This window comes from Parasteatoda tepidariorum, chromosome 8 (assembly GCF_982258835.1).
Source record: "Parasteatoda tepidariorum strain Cologne lab strain chromosome 8, Ptep-v5.0, whole genome shotgun sequence".
Lineage (NCBI taxonomy): Eukaryota > Metazoa > Arthropoda > Arachnida > Araneae > Theridiidae > Parasteatoda > Parasteatoda tepidariorum.
The window spans coordinates 90,435,770-90,442,179 of NC_141762.1; the positions used below are offsets into that span (position 1 = coordinate 90,435,770).

The 6,410-nt window shown below is 26.2% G+C and overlaps 1 long non-coding RNA gene across 1 annotated transcript; it reads left to right on the plus strand.

Annotated features, from left to right (window-relative positions):
* Positions 1 to 225: 225 nt before the first annotated feature.
* Positions 226 to 1,826, plus strand: LOC147806529 (uncharacterized). Its single transcript, XR_015435935.1, has 2 exons — positions 226 to 509; positions 892 to 1,826. It is a non-coding gene; the product is annotated as an uncharacterized LOC147806529 (long non-coding RNA).
* The last annotated feature ends 4,584 nt before the right edge of the window (positions 1,827 to 6,410 follow it).

Below are 6,410 nucleotides of genomic sequence, written 5' to 3' on the forward strand. Positions count from 1 at the left end.
ACTTGTTCCTTTACATCTGTCTTTCTTAGCCCCCCCCCCGGGAAGGGTTTATTCAATACCTCCTAGAAAGGAATCAAGCCTCACGACGGGTTACTATAGGCGATGATGACGTAGTAGAGTTAGGCCCAGAGGGAAACCAGTCAGGGTAGCTATTTTTACGAAAAACTCCGAATCTGATCAAACGAGCCATTGGCGATATTCTCAAGTATTATAACCTGTGTCGGCATTCAGCCAATTGGCGAATATTTTTGATTTGAATTTGTAAACAACCGTGTGTGTTCTGGTGTCAACGTTCTTCGTAAAATTTATATTTATTCAACAAATGTTGTAAATGTCAGCATTAATTTAATTCTTAGTGTTATGGATAATTGCCAATGAGTGCTGTGTACCAAACTGCAGAGGATTTTACAAAGTTGATGGTACAAAAGCATTAAATTTTGGATTTCCCAATACGTAAGAAATGGCTTGCCGCCATGCCAAGAGATTTTGAAGTTGCAAAGAATTCTAAAGTGAGTAATATTTGTTCTTATTTTTAAAAATTTAATTATGCTTCTTTATTATATTTTTACTAAGAGTAAATTATTTTAAATTGTGGATAAATTATTTATAATAATTAAGTTGTTCTTATCAATCATATCGCAAACTATTGTAATATATAGTTATTTTTATAGAGTTTTATTTTATAAAAATATTAATAATTTTAGTATTTTATTAAATTTTTGCTCAAACTTTAAACATTTTTGTTTGACCATAATATATTGTAATTTATTTGATTATGAAATTTAAATCTATTAATTTTTCTACAAAAATCTATTAATTTTTCATACATGAATATAGTATGTACTATTTATTTTAAATGCACATTTAAATATTGTATTCATTTTGTTATAGGTATGTGAGATGCATTTCAAGGAAAATGACATTAGAAAAGAGATATTAAATGACATTAGAATTATTTTTAAATGCTACTGAAAGTTAAACATATATCAGTAAAATTTATGTTTACATTTTATTTATCATTTTTTGAATTTGCTATTTAATAAAATATTTATTATCTAAGGTTGCTTACTTTATTTTAGTTTATCAGTGTGACGGGTAAAAATTATACTTTTTTAAATGTTACTGAAAGTTTAACATATTTCAGTAAAATTTGTGTTTACATTTTATTTATCGTTTTTTGAATTTGCTATTTAATAAAATATTTGTTATCTAAGGTTGCTTACTTTATTTTAGTTTATCAGTGTGACGGGTAAAAATTATACTTTTTTAAATGTTACTGAAAGTTTAACATATTTCAGTAAAATTTGTGTTTACATTTTATTTATCGTTTTTTGAATTTGCTATTTAATAAAATATTTGTTATCTAAGGTTGCTTACTTTATTTTAGTTTATCAGTGTGATGGTAAAAATTATACTTTTTTAAATGTTACTGAAAGTTTTAACATATTTCAGTAAAATTTGTGTTTACATTTTATTTATCGTTTTTTGAATTTGCTATTTAATAAAATATTTGTTATCTACGGTTGCTTACTTTATTTTAGTTTATCAGTGTGATGGTAAAAATTATACTTTTTTAAATGTTACTGAAAGTTTTAACATATTTCAGTAAAATTTGTGTTTACATTTTATTTATCGTTTTTTGAATTTGCTATTTAATAAAATATTTGTTATCTACGGTTGCTTACTTTATTTTAGTTTATCAGTGTGATGGTAAAAATTATACTTTTTTAAATGTTACTGAAAGTTTTAACATATTTCAGTAAAATTTGTGTTTACATTTTATTTATCGTTTTTTGAATTTGCTATTTAATAAAATATTTGTTATCTAAGGTTGCTTACTTTAATTTTAGTTTATCACTTCTAACAATCACACTTCCACAGGAAAAAAATACAAATTATAATCATGCTTTTGATATGTTTTTTTTTACTATCTAAACCTTGTTTGAAGACTGCATTTGATTTTCTAAATTTTTTTAAGCTCATTTTATGTCATTGTTTATAAACAATTTCTATTTTATTTCGTATGCTCTAGTTCTAATAACATGCAAAACATAATCATTAAAATCCAAAATAATCATCTACTAAAAATGTAAGTATCATATTATAAAAATTAGACCCCTTTCTTAGTTTTATGTCAAAACTATAATAATAATAAATGTGTAAAATCCCTTTAAAAATATATTTCTTTGTTTTTAATCCATACATTTTATAACAAAAAGTTAGATAAAATTTTCCAATTTATAAAATAAAACTGATATTTAATGCTTAAAAATATATTTTTTTTCATTCACACAACAGTTATTTTTGTTAGAATTGATTTATTGTTAATCATTTCTGAAAACAAATAAATATATTAAGCATTTTTACACAATTTAAGAACATTTAATCTAGACAAAAAAAATAATAATAATAATTTGTAGAAAGTAAAAAATTAGTAGAAGAGTAACGAAAAAGTGTCGAGAAACAGAAGGGAAAAAGAGAAGCTTCGTCAGAAGTGATCAGCAAATCTGGGCCTAACTGTATGAGTCATCGTTTTCCGTCCTTTGGCTTTCTTCAATCTAGGAGGTATTGGTTTATTCGATTAACAAAACAATAACAGATTAAAAGATAAATTATTTTGTGAAGGGTACGTTTTAAGTTAAAATATTTTGTGAAGGGTTAGTTTTTATGAAAAAAGTTATTGCAAAGTAAAAAGTTATTGTAAAAGTATTAAAAGTTATGTACTGAAAGCAAAATTGATGGGTAAATAGTACTAATTCGTTTTTTTAATTCTTTTAATAAATGGCAGAAGTGTTCAGCACTGTCGTCGGTACAATCCGGGCGAGGAATGCTACTAATTCATTTAAGAGAAAAAAGTCACCTTTGAAGCCAATTTCGCCGTTTAGCCTGACAACAAAGGGAATAAATATAACAGAAACATAAGTGATTTTACATTTAATAATTTACTGGCGCATTACCAATCTTGTTATAATTCTGACAATTTTAATATGAAATATTGTTCAATACTTGTTTGTGTACAATCGCAAATGAATCACTGTGAGTATAGATTGTTTTACTTTTTCCACCCTCTCCCTAATTCGCAAGATAACTTAAAAATGAAATCATAATCAGGGGTCTGTTTAGAAGAAATTTGGGTCCATTATCAGACCCTTCACAAAATATCTTTCCATAAAAACGGACCCTTCACAAAATATTTTAACTTAAAAACGGACCCTTCGCAAAATAATTTATCTTTCAATTGGACCCTTCACAAATTTATTTATCTTCATTATTTTGTTAATCGAATAAACCCTTCCCAGGAAGGGGGGAAGAAAGACAGATGTAAACTAACTAAAATTTTGTCTTCGGCAGACGCTTCTTCCATTATTCGTCAGAAATGAATATTCTGTGTTCAGCAGTATAGGCTAAATACCAAATATTTATATGTTGCATCGCTAATTTAGTAGCTGCAATTGCTGTTTATTTTTTAAAATTTAATTTTTTTAATTATAACTTTACAGTGTTGGGCATAATCTTGTATGTCTTTACAATTGAAAAACTCTTTGAAAAAGTTTTTTTTTGCAATAACGGACCCTATTTGCACAATTTCACAAAAGCGGACCCTGGTTGAAAGAATGTGACTTAACGTTTATTTTATATTCACAAATTACGATTAATTTTTTCACAATTTTACAAAAAACGGACCCTTCACAAAATGTCTGGACAGACCCCTGAATGGGCTATGGAATGCCGGTTTATAAAAATATTATGATTTGCATGCTGTTTTAACTTTTAATTCTATGAAAACATGATTCCTTTTCTCATAATTTTGAATCGAAACAAACGTACATAGCCGCAAACTAAATATGAATTGATCATTTAGAGACGTTAATGAAAATAACAATGAGTAAACCCTAAAACTATTTTAAAAATTTGGTGAAAATTTTATTTTTTAACGTAATTTTCTTTTTGAAGCTTAATTTTTCCAATATACTGTGCAATGTGTATTAAAATGAATTCCAGTAAGAGGAGAAATAAATAATGGGAAAATCCAAATGATACTTAAATTTTGCTTAATCATTAAACAAATATTTATTTGATGAAAAATCAGTATATTTGTTTTGAATTACGGCGGGTCGTATAAAATCTGGGCCAGCTTAAATCTGAGATAATATGAACAATCAAAACAAAGATAAATGCTCAATGTAGTTAGACCAATGATAAAGGGTTGAAAATCTTCGACAATTCTAGATACTCAGTGCAATTCGCCATAGTTAAATAAAATTTTACAAAAGTAATTATGAATTATTATTTCTAAAAAAATAAAATTTCAAGTAACATGCATAAACTTTATCCATTACTCACTTATTGGGAATTTTGTTTAATTATAATTAATATGAATTTAATTATAATTAGTGTGAATGTTTCGAATTTAATTATAATTAATATGAATTTAATTATAATTAGTGTGAATGCTTCGAATTTAATTATAATTAATATAAATTTAATTATAATTAATATAAATTTAATTATAATTAATATAAATTTAATTATAATTTGTGCGAATGTTTTGAATTTAATTATAATTAATATGAATTTAATTATAATTAGTGTGAATGTTTCGAATTTAATTATAATTAATATAAATTTAATTATAATTAATATAAATTTAATTATAATTAATATGAATTTAATTATAATTTGTGCGAATGTTTTGAATTTAATTATAATTAATATGAATTTAATTATATTATTTAATATGAATTTTTTCACACGAAAAATTTACTTCTCACATCATTCATTCATAATACACAATTTTTTTGACTTTTCCTGTCCTTTGTCACAAAGTGTCACACTTCACTACCCCTCTCTCGTCACAAGTCACGCAATATTGCACAAAGGTATACAGCAATTTCAATTTAGAAAGAAATATTTAAACATTTACTTTTTTTTTTATAACTGTGTGTTTTACTGTATTTTTTAGCATAGTAACAACGATTAAATGTGAACTTATTTTGTTGAAAAATATGAAGAAATAAAATAATAAATACTAATAATATAAATGATATATCTGTTATATATACTATATCTCACATTTATATATTATATCAAGCATAATATATATATTACATCATATTATATATATGTTAAATCAACATATATATATATATATATATATATATATATATATATATATATATATATATATATATATATATATATATATATATATATATATATATATATATATATATATATATATATATATATATATATATATATATATATATATATATATATATATATTATCACCGTCGGACAGATAACCAAATTTTTCAGTTTACGATTAATTCTGAACCGGATCCAGAAGATAAGAGAACTCCTGAATAAAGTTTTGGAAGAAATTTGCCTTCGTGGTGGAATTTTTGATGGAACTAACCTGTATTAGCGTTATATGGAGAGGAAAACCACGAAAACATCCCACGGTTAGTCTGACTGCAAAAAGAGGATTTTAAACCAGGATCTGTGTACTACTGAGGACATTTTACACTGTCGTCGATGCAAGTCGGGTGCGGAATTCGTATCGAACATCCATTGCTGGGATTCGAACCAGTTACCAATTGGGAGGCGAGCGCTCTATCCCCTGAGCCACAACAGTTCGGGATACCCAACTTCTGATTCACAAAACATAGGGGGTAATCATGATCTGGAAAATATGGTCCCAATAATTTGGTCAGGAGAACGGTCCAAAGCTTGAACCCCTTTATATTAATTCCAGGGGTCTGTTTAGAAGAAATTTGGGTCCGTTAACGGACCCTTCACAAAATATTTAAACTTAAAAACGGACCCTTCACAAAATATTTTAACTTAAAAACGGACCATTCACAAAATGATTTTTCTTTTAATCGGACCTTTCACAAGTTTGTTTATCTTCATTATTATTTTGTTAATCGAATAAACCCTTTCCAGGGCAGAAAACAAGAAAGATGGAAGTAAACGAATTAAGTTTTGGCTTCGGCAGACGATTCTTCCATTATTCGTCCGCGTTCAGCAGTATAGGCTAAATACCAAATATTTGTATGTTGCATTTCTAATTTAGAAGCAGCAATTGTTGTTTATTTTTGAAAATTTAATTTTTTCAATTATAATTTTACAGTGTTCAGCGTAATCTTGCATGTCTTTACAATTTAAAAACTCCTTGAAAAAGTTTTTTTTTTTTTTTGCAATAACGGACCCTATTTGCACAAATTCATAAAAGCGGACCCTGGTTGAAAGAATGTGAGTAATTTTTTCACAATTTCACGAAAAGCGGACCTTTCACAAAATGTCTGGACAGACCCCTGAATTCTACTCTTTGCGTATTCCGTCTTATCTTGAGAACTTTTTAAGCGGATTGAATAATTTTTGCACACAATTTTAAAATGTCGTTT